The sequence below is a fragment of the Cavia porcellus genome, unplaced genomic scaffold (genome assembly GCF_034190915.1).
Source record: "Cavia porcellus strain 051 isolate PalLab524CR breed Dunkin Hartley unplaced genomic scaffold, mCavPor4.1 scaffold_1, whole genome shotgun sequence".
Classification (NCBI taxonomy): Eukaryota; Metazoa; Chordata; class Mammalia; order Rodentia; family Caviidae; genus Cavia; species Cavia porcellus.
In genome coordinates this window covers 227,841,473-227,856,456 of record NW_026947484.1, presented here as the reverse complement: position 1 = coordinate 227,856,456, position 14,984 = coordinate 227,841,473, and positions in this window count along the sequence as shown.

Below are 14,984 nucleotides of genomic sequence, written 5' to 3'. Positions count from 1 at the left end.
TTATCCTTTTGCATGCATTTGAGATTTTCTGACCTCTGGAAGGCTCTTTCCAGCTCTCTTTCCCCATTTCTCTAGGATAAATAGTGGGCCTATAGTATAGTTGTTTCTCTTAGAGATCTAGCAGACTATTAATTGCTTACCCCTAAAATGTCCATTTTTATTTATTTATTTGTATTTTTGTTTGATACTGGGGATAAAACTCACAACCAAATGCTTGCCAGGCAGGTGCTATGCCACTAAGCTAAATTCCCAGCTTATTTTTAAGGTTTTTTTTTGAGAACAGCCTTAGGGCAAACAGTCATCATATCTGCTCCAAACAAGTTGCATTCTAGTGGAAAAGGACTTGTTAAAAATATATGAAATAAAATATACAAAATATATTTTTTAAATTTTAATTTTTATTAGTACATTTTAAAAGTTTTTTTTTATTTTGAAGGTAGTAAAATACAACAGAACAAGACAGAATCAAGCAATCAAGACAATGCAGTGAAACTGGTACAGAACTTCACAGCAGGTTACTGGGATAACAGTAATAAGTACCATGGTATGTCTCGTTATCTTCACAATAGTTGTCCTTTCAATCAGGTATAGCAAAATCAAACCAAATACAGAACATCATAAAACCTATCAAAACAGAGTATTGTATAGAGCAATACAATTAATCAGAACAAAGCAAAACAGTGATAACAATATTTGCCTTCAAACAGATGGTAGAAGGAAATCCCACCTATTTGCTATATTGCATATGGTCATCTTCCTAAGAGATGCTCAGAACTCTGGCTCTCATTTGCTAATGGGGCTGCTGGTGGTAGAAAGGGATGTTTGATTCTCAGCCTGCATACCGGTAGGCTCACAACTGCCTACCAGGGAAGTGAGCTGGTTCCTTTGTTGCCCAGCACCCTAAGTTTCAAAATGGTGTGGATCTTGGGAGACGCTGTCTGCCTGGTTCTCCCTCTGGATCACGCACTGCTTGCTTGAGCCATGGCTCATTAGTACATATTTGTGGTATGGAGTGATTATATTCATTGTGGAGAGTTGGTACCTGTATATCACACATTATTTATGTACAAAAATCTACATTTATTCAAGTGCAAACATCTACATTTATTCAGTCATGTAATTTTCTTCTGGAATATCATCCTAACTCTCCAAAATCTGAATTCTGCTCTGATTTCTTGTGACTCTATTTCCTATAGAACCACTGGCCCTAATTGCTCGTGTCCATCAATAAAACTGTCCTTAAATGATATGGGCTTTTGGGTCCATGTAGCCTGTTCCTAGTGCACTGGGGACACAGCTGTCAGTGATTTTATCCCATGGATTCTTCATCCAAGTTGTGACCTCTTACAGGCTGGTCTTCACAAAGTTCCTATTAAATCAAGAGTTAATCGAAGACTTATTAGACAAGGAGTGGCAACAAAAATGATGACAGTGTAGAATGCTGTTTTACACAAAAATGACAGAAAATTGCAGGTGGCAAAATTCAGGAAATGTTTCTGTATTTCATATGAGTGCATTAAATACATCCATTATAACACATGATGTATTGAGTTATGAAGATTCATGTTAGACACAGCCACATCTGTTCACTGTCAAGTATGCATGTTAGTGATGCATTGTGTCTGTACTCACCACGTCATTTGGTAATAAACTTCAAGTTCGTTGGTTTACATAGGCACTTACGTCTTGTTCAAAGGCACCACTTGAATATTTACAAATTCTTAATTGTAATTTATATCATCATTTAAAGTGTTAATGAAAATATTTATTTTTAGTTATATGTTAATATTTTATAATTCAATACCTCCATCGTGTGTTGCAATAGACATACTAAATGGGTCCTTCTAGCCAATGATCTTAATTAGATTTTATTTTGGGCATAAAGGATATATAATAAGTATCCTGAAAAATTGTGCTGAGGCCTATTTTCAGGGAAATAAGGTTATGTGCATCAAACAGAGATGGTCTTGCTCTGATGACTTAGTGTTTTCAATTACAGTATTTCAAAAGTAAAATTATTCCTTTTGAATGGGTCAAATCACATGTATTTATCTGTCTGTGTATCTATCATTCATCCATGTGTAATATACATTTGCAGTACATAATGATCACATTCATCCAAGGGAGTTGGCACATGTACATAACACATGTTAAATTTCTACTTTTCTTTTCCCTTCCTCTGTTGCCTCCCATGATCTCTTGGTTCCCTTCCCATTTGCAAAAGCTCTGTCTCCTTATTTCCTATCACCTGTCTTTTATTTTGCTCCTTTTTTTACTTTGAGCTTCTCATATAAGAGAAGCCATGTGATATGTAAGCTTGTATGTATATCTTACATCACTTAACATCATGGTCTATGAAACATATTTTTAAAATCTCTGTGCCAGTCAGCTATTCACTGACAGTGGTTGGCAGCCCTGAATTGATCAGTCCAAGTGTACCAGGGCCCCATGTTTTGTGTGGTGGCTGCGTTAATCCAATAGTGCTGTGCTGGCTAGAATTGCCTGATGTTAATAGGTCATACTGTGCTCAGCATGCAGGGGAACAAGAGAATCTAGCTACCAGAATATTCTGAACTCAAACAGTGCTCCTAATTTATTTAATTTTTTCAGGTATATATTGTTTTACAGATAAGTTTTATATAATTTTCAAAGAACAGATTATTTCAGTCTTTTTCTTAGTCTTTATTTTTATGTGTTGTTATTATTCATAATTTATCTTGAATACAATGGAACTTCAGTTCATGAACTTAACTCGTTTCCCATTTCTGGGGAAGATGGTCATGTGTGTGTCCATGTGGGTAAGTTGGCTGTGGCTGTTTTTGTTACCCCGAGTTCACAAACAAAATCAAAATTTTGATGAGTGCTTCTGTTTCCAAACTGAATTGTTTAGGAACAGAAGCAATTATGCACTGAGATATTGTACATAAAACACAAAAATTATGCATACGAATGGGGTTCCATGTAATGTTTTGAAATATCACGATGTTGTGTAATTAGTACACTCAAATGTAGATCACTGCTTTATGGTGAAAACATTCAAAATCCTTTCTTCAAGCTTTTTTGAATATATAGTAAACAATGATAATCTATAACCACCCTGCTGAGCAATAGTACACTAGAACTTCCTCCTCCTACCTAACTATAATTTATAACCCACTGATAAATTCTTTCCCTTCCTCTAATCCCAGCCCCTGGCATTTGGTAACTGCCATTGTATTCTCTGTTGTAGTGAGGTTGACTTTTATATCCCACATAAGTGAGATCATGTGGTACTTTTTTTCCAGGTCTATTATTTCATCTAACATAATGATATATCACATGACAAGATTTCATTCTTTTTATGGCTGAGTAGTATTATATGTAAACATGATATTTTCTTTATCAATTGTTGAGGACTATTGGACCCTGAGGTTGTTTCCATTTCTTGGCTATTGTGAATAGTGCTGCAACGAACATAGGAGTACAGATGCCTCAGGAAACAGCTATCTATGTCTACTTCAGTATCCAGAGCAATTGTCAGATAACTTTCCTACTTAGATAATTTAATTAGATGCTTTCTAAAAACCCTGAATTTTTGGAATAAATTCCATTTTGTTTTCATGCATCTGCGTACAGTAATATATAATCTACTCTTAGAATGTCCTACATAGAATAATGATACCACACTAATCATTTATTTGTGTATTTGTCTACTTATCCCCCATACTTCATTGCCTTCAGTTAAACCCAAACTTATGGGATGTTATACACATCTATGTGGCTATTTGTCCTATTAAGCCCTCATTAGAATTCATGTTTCTTAACTGGCATCTGGAGTGGATACATGATGCTTTAACTGTTAGAGATGTATACAGCATTCTCTCAGCCCAAATTGTATAGTGATGAGGGTAGTGGATACAAATATAATCTCAGAGAATAAGACCAGAAGCCTCAGAGAATGAAGCGGTGTGGGGCTACGTAAGGTGAAGCCCTCAGGAGGCTGGGGCAGGAGTGTCATGATGAAAAACCAAAAGGAAAAAAGGAAAGAAAGAAAGGAAGGAAGGGGAAAGGCAGAAAATTACAGTAACCCATTTTCTTGTCTACTATTGAATTCTGGCAGTGAAAACTGTAAGCAACTGAATTGTCCATAGAGAATTTAAAATATTAATAAAACAGACTAGACAGTTACCTACTTTTCATTATTACTATGTAGCAACCATTCTGAACAATATGAGTGGCAAAATATGGGGTGCAATTGAAAAATAGAGCAAGTGTTTAAATTAAAACAATTATTACAAAGATACATTGCCACTAACTCCCTCCAAAATATTCGCACTTTAAACACCCCATGCCATCATTCTTGCCATTTTCTGAAGCAGTTGAAGTCCTCTTTATGAGTGTTGTTAGCTGTACTGTCATGACTGCCTCTGTGTATTAAATTCATTCAGAATGCTTCCCTTTGAAGATCATTTTGACTTTGGGGAAGAGTTCAAAGTCACAGGGTATCAGATCCAGTAAATAAGGTAGATGAGAACACAATAATGTTCTTTATGAGCCTACTTGTCTGTTGGGTGGTACTTGGCAGTGGCATTCACCATATCATGGACTATACCTTGTGATGATATTCACAATAGAGACACCTAGAATTGCTTCAGAAAGTGACAAAAACGTTGGGGTAAGTGTGTTTAAATGAGAGTGAGGATTTTGAGAGACATTTGTGGCAATGTGTCAGTGTGGAAAAGCCAGGACCGAATCAGATGGAAGTCATGCAGCACCGAGGAGTTAGGAAGCAGCTCTTTATTACACTAGAGGGATGGGGGAAATTGAGTTCCAAATCGTCAGCCTCATGGCGGGGTTAAACAGACATTCATATATGATTTAGGCAGGAAATACAAAAGACTGATAACAGGTTATTTTATAATTGCTTACATACGATGGGTCACATGTTGTCAGGCAGAATTGTTCTGGGATGAAAAGGTTTCTCGTCATACAGTAGGAAGGTCAAGGACTTAGGCGAGTGAGTAGAATCAATCATTGTCTCTAACTGAGTCAGTTTGTCCTTGAAGCAAGTTAGCACAAAACGATGTACTTTCTGCATGAGTTATGTTTCTCTTACAAGTTAGTATATATTGATCAATTGTTAAATGAATAGAACTGTAGCCTTATGCCTTAGTATAAACTGGAATCAATGCAGGACATGGACACAGCCATGACAGCATGATGAAATTACAGCATAAAGTATTCAAAAATGTGTTATCCTAACTGAGATGATGGTAGCAGGACACTGGAATGAATGATTAAATAAAGCTACAAATATATTCGTGGGATAATTGAGCACTCAATGTAATATATATATATATGATTTAATATTTGCTTTATACCCTCAGACCAATCATCTTATAAAAAATTCTTTAGTTACAAAAAATCCTTCAGTTTCTGGACATTTCTGTCTACATAGTTTTGTTGAGAGAAACAGTGTAAAATCTATAACAAAGTGTAATATCTATAACAAGATTTTTTAAAGAACCATACTTTCCCTAAATATGAGCTTAGCATGTTTCTTTCCTGTGCTGTGATTGAGAATCCACTAGATGGCAGTATTGCATAAGCGATCATACTCAGAGCAATGCACTGAAATTTTCTTCTCCATTAAACAATTGTTCACTGAAATATTTTTTCTCAAATCACATTATATAAGCTTGATTCATAATGTACCTCGGTCTACTGTGAGGAAGTATATTGTCACTGTTAAGATTTATGGTTTCTTGCAAAATAAATGAGTAAGGTAATCAATTAGCAGTCTGCTTGTAGTTTGAATGCATGGAAAATTGTGAACCACAAGATACTGTATTTGAAACCTGAGCTTTCAGAAAAAGATTTTGGTGTTTATGAGAAGGGAACTGCACTTTGTATGTATTTGAAATTTCTTCCTTCGTGGATGGCAATTTATTGACATTCAATGTTTACAAAGGTTTGCCAGGAAATCAGTCACTAATCTGGGAAACTCTAAACATTACACGCTATGAAACTAGAAGCAGATTTGATTTAGTGGAACAGCTATATAGAGGCCTTCTTGTAATATTCTTCATGAAATTTATACTTTGGATTTACCTTGGAGTTGCCTTAGGGATTTGCCTCTGGAAGGCAAGTTTTTTTGATACTTTAGAATCCTTGAAGATCATTCAAAATGAATTTGCTTCATATAGAATTCACTTTATAATTTTATTACAACAGAATCTCCAAATCACCAAATAATGAACCCGAAGAGAGTTCAAAGTCTTGGAGTGAAAGCATAATCTATACTTATATTAAAGTGGCAGTTATGTATTATTATCACTAAAGTAACTACAATTTTTAAAAAAGCATCTACAATTTTTTAAGTGCTGGGAAATGTACCATTAGTGACATAATATTAGAATAAGCTAATATTGGATTTTTTCTTTTACGATATTACATACTTATAATTGAAGAGATTCTTAGATTGTTCCATGGACTACATGGGATTTAGTTACAGGATTTTTGAGTTGGAAAATTACATCTAACTACAAGTTTAGCATTTCCTTTGACTACAGTGTAGACAAAAAGGCAGAAATTGTTAGTATTTGTGCTATTTTTGGTAGGAAGAATTTATTGAGAGAAGAAACTTTTGCCTAAGAGGGAAGAAGGGGGTCTGGAAAGTGAGTTGCCCACCAACACTTCTCAAGGGTGGTTTATTGAGTAAAACCACCCAGTGAGGCGGGCTAAAGGTGAGACAGAACTATAACCAATCAATAAGATTACACATATAGTCGCTTAGGTAATACTGATCCAGTGGTAAACCATAGAATGGTTGTGAGCTGGGACAAAACCATGATCAGTAAGTACACAACAAGTGTAGTCACTTGGGGAGTATTGATTAAATGGGGATAATATGAGGAAAGAGGTCACATAGCAAGTGCACACAGGCAGACAGAGACTTTCCTGGAAGGGGTGGGTTAAGGAAGTTTGCTCTTCCACCCCAAGGTGGTGCTTTTCATCTGTAGCGGTGGTATATGGGTGAGTAGCTGTTATTTTTCTTGAAGTCTGGCCTTCAGTTAATAAGCCTCCAACCATAGTTGTCTTCTGTATTGGCCTCTGGAGGGCCCAGCCCTGTATGACTGCCTACAATACTCCTACCTACCTTAGCTATCTATAATATTTCCCTCTCTGAAGAAATTCCCCTAACTTCCTTGAGGGGGGAAGGGTTGAAGGCCTATATGGCTACTTTCAGCTGAAAAGTTTCATTGCTGTGATTGGCAGTTACAGATATTACACAAAGAGTTTATCTAAAAGCCCTTGAAAGGACCAGGTGTTCTTTCTTGGACAGACATACAGCTTTAAGTCTAAAGAAGAAAAGACCACAGAAACAATGAAGTATGCATGGGCCAAATAATAAAATCAACAGGATGATGATGAATACAGCAAACAAAGTTTTCAACCAGAAGTCAGTAATAGCTTTCTAAAAAGAGGATAAAGAGAAAGTTCAGGGATTTTCTGAATCTGACATGTTATTAACTTGTTGTTTAATATCTTGAACAGCTATTGAGATACTAGCAGAAGGGTAAGGAACGTGCACACAACATTTAGGTTTTATAATTGCACAAGTACTTCCTGTTCTGTTGTTAGAATGTCTAACACCATCCAACTTTGGAGAATGGCTGGCCTCATTAGTTTTAATTCTTCATTCATGAGAGTGTCATGTAAGGCCTGTTGAATAATTTTACTTCTTCATTCTGGAGACATCAAGTGTCATTTAAGGCCTGCCTGAGCGTTAGTTAAGGCCGTGATGTGTTGAATGACAACCTATAACCCTATGGGAAGGGATAAAGATAGAAGCCAAATGATTAAAGCATACTTCTAGACCATCAGTGCCTAGGTGGGGCAAGTTTGCATGTTTGTCAATACTTTAGATATTTCTGCCTTGTAACCATGCAAATCCCAGAATGCATCTTCCTGTCTATCCAGGCAGTAGCCAGGGCCACAAATTGGTTCCACAAGACCAATGAACTCCACTGGAGCTTCTCATCTAATTCTGGGGCAATTAAACTATTTTGATGAAAAACAATCTTTAGCCTGTAAAGTTATTGTGTGTATACACTGTTTGACAGGTGTCTGTCCAAGTATTAATAGAGATAATGAGAATGGGTGATTTTTATGTTCCCAGCATAAGTGGACCTTTCTACTACCTTGTAGTTGATATTAACTATAGATAATCATCCTATATCTGAAAATAGCCATCTTGGTATCTATAGTTGTTGGCCCTCAAGAGAGGATACTTAATTTTATTTAAGAGGGGTCTTACTAGAACCTTTAAAGAGGATTTGGTACCACTGTTAGAAAAAATTCTATTATGCCCAGGAAGAGTATAGTTTATAGGCCACCAGTCATCTTGTGATGGTGGGCTAATCTATGAACTATTGAAGTGTTTGGTAACTCATCAGTATAGTCTTGTAATTTATTCCAGTCTTCTCCTCGAAGTGGAGCTACCCACCAAGTAAGTGCAGATGCACTCGACAAGAGGAACAGGCCACATATCCAGAAAGATGTTTGTTGTAATGACTGCACATTCTTGTGTGGGTCTTAGAAAGGAATTGCATTATGCCTTAAGTGGTAAAGCAATTAGTAAGTAAAATGGCTAAGAGTAATATCTTAGATTGCTTATCTGAAGATTTTGTTTTTTTTTGAACAAGAATCTTGTCTTCTAAGGGTTCACAGAATATTCTGGTGATGGTTTCTCATACTCAGTGACAGTCTCTGGTTCCTAGGACTTGAGTTGGTGTGTGTATCCAGGAGCCCAGGCATGCTACCTTAACAATTGATGGAGTTGACAGGATCCTGGTGTATGGTCCTTTCCAGGTTGGTCCCAAGGAAGGAAATGATGAGTGAAGAGACTACTTTTAAGTCTTGGGGTGGAATTTGAGATTTCCCTTTTCTTTAAACTGAGCTTAATTAACAGTTGAAAAGTCTGTTGGAATTTAGCCAATAAGGGTACGTCCTTCAGTAAGAAATCCATCTCTCTATTGAAAATAATTAGTGAGAAAGGGCACCTATAAAGCATTTCAAATGGGCTTAGGCCTGTAATTTGAGATGTATTTCTTATGAGAGCTAAAGATATTAAGTGAGGTCACTGTAGGTGGGTCTCCTTTTACAAAAATATCTATTTAGAGTCTCATTAATTTTTGTACCTTTCTTGATGATTGTGGTCTCTATGTTCAGTGGAGATGATAGAGAATGCCTGCGAGACAGCCTGTGTGACCATTGTTTTATTTATTTATTTATTTATATTTAAAGAGAAAGAAACAAAAAAATGAAGAAAAAAAGGTAGAAATAATACAGAATTACAGAAAAATAAACAGTAAGAAATCACCAGTTGATAAGTTACATATGGTCATCTTAGAAATAGTTGTTCAGGTTACAAAATTAAAGTATGTAAAGTGACATTCAAATAGTGACACTGCCAACAGTTCTGCTCAATGATCCAACAAAAACTTAATAATATGGTTGTCAGTCCTACACACTTGTTATCCTGAAGAGGGTAAGATTAAACATATCAAAACAGAATAAAACAGTTCAAAAAGAAATAATTTAAAGAAATACAGATTTCAAAGCAAGTCCACTGGAGATCTTCACTGCGTATCTTATTGTCTCTTGTTTTCTTCCAAATAATTATCCACATGTTCACACACTTTGAATACATGCTGCCTACTATAGAATTAATCAAATCATTACAGGATGATGAAGGCTTTTTAGGTCTTCAAGATCTGACAGTGGGGAAGTCAATAATGACTAACATAGTGTCTCTCATTCTCTTCATAGTAGCTGTCCTTATCTTTACATATGCTGAAATTGAACTTAAGAGACTAGACTAATATCACTCTGAACAGTGAATAAGAGTATTGTTAGATTTTATATCATAATGCTACAGAATTAGCATTGGGTTTCTTAGTGTCTCTTCTTCAGAGTATCTGTTCATTACATCTTGCATTATATAATCTGTTCCCATAAATATTTTAAAAAATTCTTCCCATGTGTGAATTTCTACATGTATGTCTTAGTTACTTTTTACTCGTCGCTGAGACAAAATACCTGAAGCCCAAGGTTGGGAAAGGAAAGGTTTATTTCTTACAGTTTCTGGAGGTTTCAGCCCACACTCAGTTGGCTCCAAGGCAGGTGGGCATGGTTGGGCTGCAGTTCATTGTGGCTGCAAACAACAAGCAAGAACCAGCAAAGAGCAAGACACACCTTCTTCCTGCCATTACATCACATCCTGGATCCACCCCTATGTGGGTGGAGCACTGACACCATCAATCCAAGCACTAGACAATGAATCATCACAAATGCACAATACAAATGCATGAGTCCTGGGGGCCACTGACATAAACCATGACATTCCACCCCTGGCCCTTAGGAGTCATGTACATCCTTTATACAAAAGACATTTAATCCACCTCCAAGAGTTGCCAAAGTCTTAAGTTTTAGCATTGCTGAAAAGTCCAAGTCCGAAATCTCTTCTTCCAAGATCTATGGCAAACTCTTAACTGTTAACCACTGTACAAATGAAACAAGATTAATCATTTCTGAAATGCAAAGGCACAAGATAAACATTACCATTCCAAAAGTTACAAGCAGGGGAATATAAAGCATTGGAAACAAAGCAAGTCCAACATCCAACAGGGCAAACATTAAGTATTAGAGTTTCATGCTCAGCATCTGAAGCAAACTGGTTGCAAGCTCTAAAAGGCTTGGGTGATTCTACCCCCATGGCACTTCTGGTGATTTTAACTCCTGCAGCTTTTCTCTTAAATCCTTTTTGCTCACTTTTTGCAGCTTTCCTTGGATCATCCACATTTCTGGCTTTTCCAAACTTTTGGGGTCTCCATTGCACCTCTGGCTTCACCTTTACATCTTCAAAATTTGCCCTCTCAGGGGCACACTGTTTGGCCAGCCAGGCCCTTTGTAATCAAGTTGGAAGCCGTCTTATCCTCAGAATTTGTGCATTTTTTTCTTGCACCTAAAATCAGCATCTTGTGGATGCCGCCAAGGTTTGCTGTTAGCTGGAGCAGTAGCCAGATTTTTTCTCTCTTGGCTGTAGGGGTCAGTTGCCTGGATTGCAGGACTCTATTTACCTGATTGTGAGGAAAAGTTTTTCTATGTTGCCACCATTTTGGAACCTCATGTGGCCTCTGTCACCATTCTGGAACATCATGTGGCCTCTGTCGCCATTCTGGAACCTCATGTGGTCTCCGTTGCCATTTTGGAGCATGGTGCTCTGTGGCTTTTTCTTCTGAGCAAATTCTTCCACCCTTGCAGTGACCCGCTTCCTGGGATGCCCCAGGGCCATCTTTTTTATCTCTCTGTTTCTCCTCATGGATCAAAATCTCAACTCTGTCTTTACAATCCACAGCCTTTCTGGCATTTTTCTTCTGGCCAAACTTACGCATTGCAAATTATCCTGCTGGGCTCTTTGCTCTTGATTTGCAACATAAAGCTGGCTAAAAGCCCCCAACAATAGCCATGCCACAGACTCAATATTTGATTGCTTTTTAATTTTCTTTTTAAGATTAATCAGTCTATTGCCCTTTGTCTCAGTCTCAGGCAAAGTCTCTGGCCAGGAGAAAAATGCAGACAAACTTTCTGCCAAGCCATAACACACATCATGTGGAGTCCAACAACCAATGCAGTCCTTCTTCCCAGCAGAAACCTCCCACACCTGGTCTTTACCATGAGGCTTTTTATCATCAGCCATCTGGTCTCTTGAGCTCTGACCAGAATCTTCTCTAAAGAATAGCCTAAGCTGCTCCAGCTCTATGCATCCAGGTGACATGTCCAAACATTTTCAAACTCTGCCCACAAGCCCTTTTTAAATCCTTTCGAGAAACATGGTCAGGTATAGTCAGAGCAAACGACCCCACTCCTGGTACCAAATTCTGTCTTAGTTACTTTTTACTCATTGCAGAGACAAAATACCTGAAGCCCAAAGTTGGGAAAGGAGAGTTTATTTCTCACAGTTTTTGGAGGTTTTAGTCTACACTCAGTTGGCTCCAAGGCAGGCAGGCATGGCTGGGCCACAGTTCATGGCAGCTGCAAACAACAAGCAGGAACCAGCAAAGAGCAAGACACTCCTTCTTCCTGCAATTACATCACATCCTGGATCCAACCCTATGTGGGTGGAGCACTGACACCATCAATCCAAGCACTAGACAGTGAATCATCACAAATGCACAATGCAAATGCATGAGTCCTGGGGGCCACTGACATAAACCATGACAATGTATATCTATCCTTTCTGTATTATAGGGAAAACAAAATCATAACAAGACAGCAAAACAAATTCCTAGAAAAACATGCAATGAAAAAGACACATAAGACCACAATATTAGGTGATCTACCATAGTTACTATGCTTTCTCTTTTTATTTTCAATAGACTTGTCCACATCATCAGGCTTAATATAGTTAAGCATAGTATTACATAGCTATTTTTATAAAAACACAACTTTGAAAGCATTGTAGGACTTGAGAGGTTAATAAAACCCATATGGATATCTTTTACATCTTGTCATCTTGAGGGTAGTTGACTCAACTTTTAGACTTGATAGTATGAAGCATACCAAATTTGAATAACATCAGCCAAGGCAAAACCACGGTCTAACAAACCAAATTCAAATAAGATCAGTCATAGTAAGACAATGTAAGTAATACAGGGTTTCAGTTTAAGTTAATAGGAAATTAAGGATAGTTACCATGGTATAACCTGCTATTTTTGGGTTAGATGTGTGTGTCCTCAAATTTGATATGAGTGGACAGACTGGAACAAAATAAATTCAAACTAAACAGAGTGATAAGACCACTGTGACTTTTAAATCCAGACACACTATTAACAATGACCTCTGCCTTCCCTTTTTAGGCTATTTTTCACCTTTCCCCTTCTCAGGATGCTTCGTATGTTTTGGGTCTCATTAGCCCCATTTAGTTTTTAGACTAGGGGCCATCCCATTGTTTATCTGAGTGTTGCTGAACCTTCTATCCCTGAGCTTGATCTTGAGCTGTACTCCTTTACTCACTAAAGTCTAAAGTTTTCCTTCCTTCCAGCTGTGTAGTTCTACACTGCCCAAAAGTGTCATAGCTTTCCAATCAATCTGCGGCTGCTTGATGAGTTGTCCCTATTTGTCTCTGGTTTCCTGCTGCATATAGCTTTGCTTTCTCACCTTTGACTTTCAGTTTATTAACGCTCCTTCGGGTTGAGTGTATTTCCCATTCAGAGCATCTCCATGGAGCCTATCTCCTAATCTACTCTGCCTGTTTTTTAAATTTTAGTGTATCAAGGCTATCTATATTAAAGATTATAGCTTAACATCTCTGCCTCATGTCTGCTATTCCACTTTACTGCTATAATTTGGCCACCTTACTCCCTGATTCCACTGTCTGTCCCATCCATTGAGGCCTCTCTGCCACTGTTGCTGGAATCCTGGTATCCTTTCCTCTCTCTCTCTGGAATGTCCTTCAGCAGTCTCTGTAGGGTTGGTGGCCATGAGCTCCCACAGTTCCTCCTTGTCTCAGAAACATCTTATTTCTCCATTAATTTTGAGAGAGAGTTTTTCTGGGTATGTCAGTCTTGGTTGCAAATTATTTTCTTTCAGGGCTTGCATAGTTTCTCCCCAGGCTCTTCTCAATTTGAGATTTTGTGTTGATAAGCCTGATGTTATTTTGATAATTTTCCCATTGTAGATAATCTGCTTCTTTTCCCTGGCTGCTTTTAGTATTCTGTTCTTTTGTTGGATTTCTGGAATCTTGATTATTGTATGTCTGGGTATAGATCTGTTTTGGTTGTAAGGGGCTGGGAGTTCTGTATGCCTCATTTATCTGAATATCATTTCTTTTTACTATGCTTGAGAAGCTCAGTTCTCAATACAAATTCTCAAATCAAGAAGAGCCTGAAGTAAAATATTTCAAGCCCTGAAAGAAAACAATTTTCAACCTAGATTGATGTACCCCAAAAAATTATCTTTTAAAATTAATGGGATAAATAAGATACTTTCATGACAAAAACAACTGAAGAAATTCAAGCCTACACAGGGTACTGAAAGCTAGCCTTTATAGTGATAAAAATGCCCACAATTTCAAGAACAAAATCAGAAAGAAACCACCAGACAGGGTAAGCAATTAAACAGAAGGAAAATAAAGGGAACCAATAACAGGAAAATAACATGATAAAGATAAGCCAAAACATATTACCTTATAACCATTACTATAAATCACTTCAATTCAACCAAAAGAAATAAATTGGCAGAGTGGATCCAGAAACAAGATTCAACAGTATATTATATTCAAGAAAAACATTTAACTCAAAAAGAAACTCATAGATTGAAAGTCAAAGGATAGAAAACAATACTCCCATCTAAGCAGGAGCTCAGAAAAAAGCAGTGATAACTATTCTGTTTGCAGACACTATGAATTTCAAACCAAAAATGAAAGAGATAAAGAGGGTCACTATATACTTGTTAAAGGAAAAATTCAAGAGGAAAAGATAACAATCATAAATATATATATGCACCAATGTTAATGCCCAACTAAGACAAATATTAGTAAATATGAATAATCAAATAAGCAAAACCAGGATTATAATGGAGACCTTAATAATCTACTCACTACAGATAAATCAATTAGACAAAAAAATCAGCAGTAAGAGTATTGAATCAAATATGTGAACAAATGGACTTAGTAGATATTTACAGTATTCACCTAACAATGTCAGAAAATACATTCTTTTCAGCTGCACATAGGCCATTATCTAAAATAGACCATATAATAGCCCACAGAACATGATTAAATAAGTGCCAACTAATTAAAATATTCTATGCATATTATCTGTTCATAGTGCAATAAAATTGGAATTTAATGGCATGCACAAAACTACATAAGCACACGGAAAATAAGTAACATCCTCTTGAACAACCAATGAGTCAGAGATTAAATTAAAAAAGTTAAA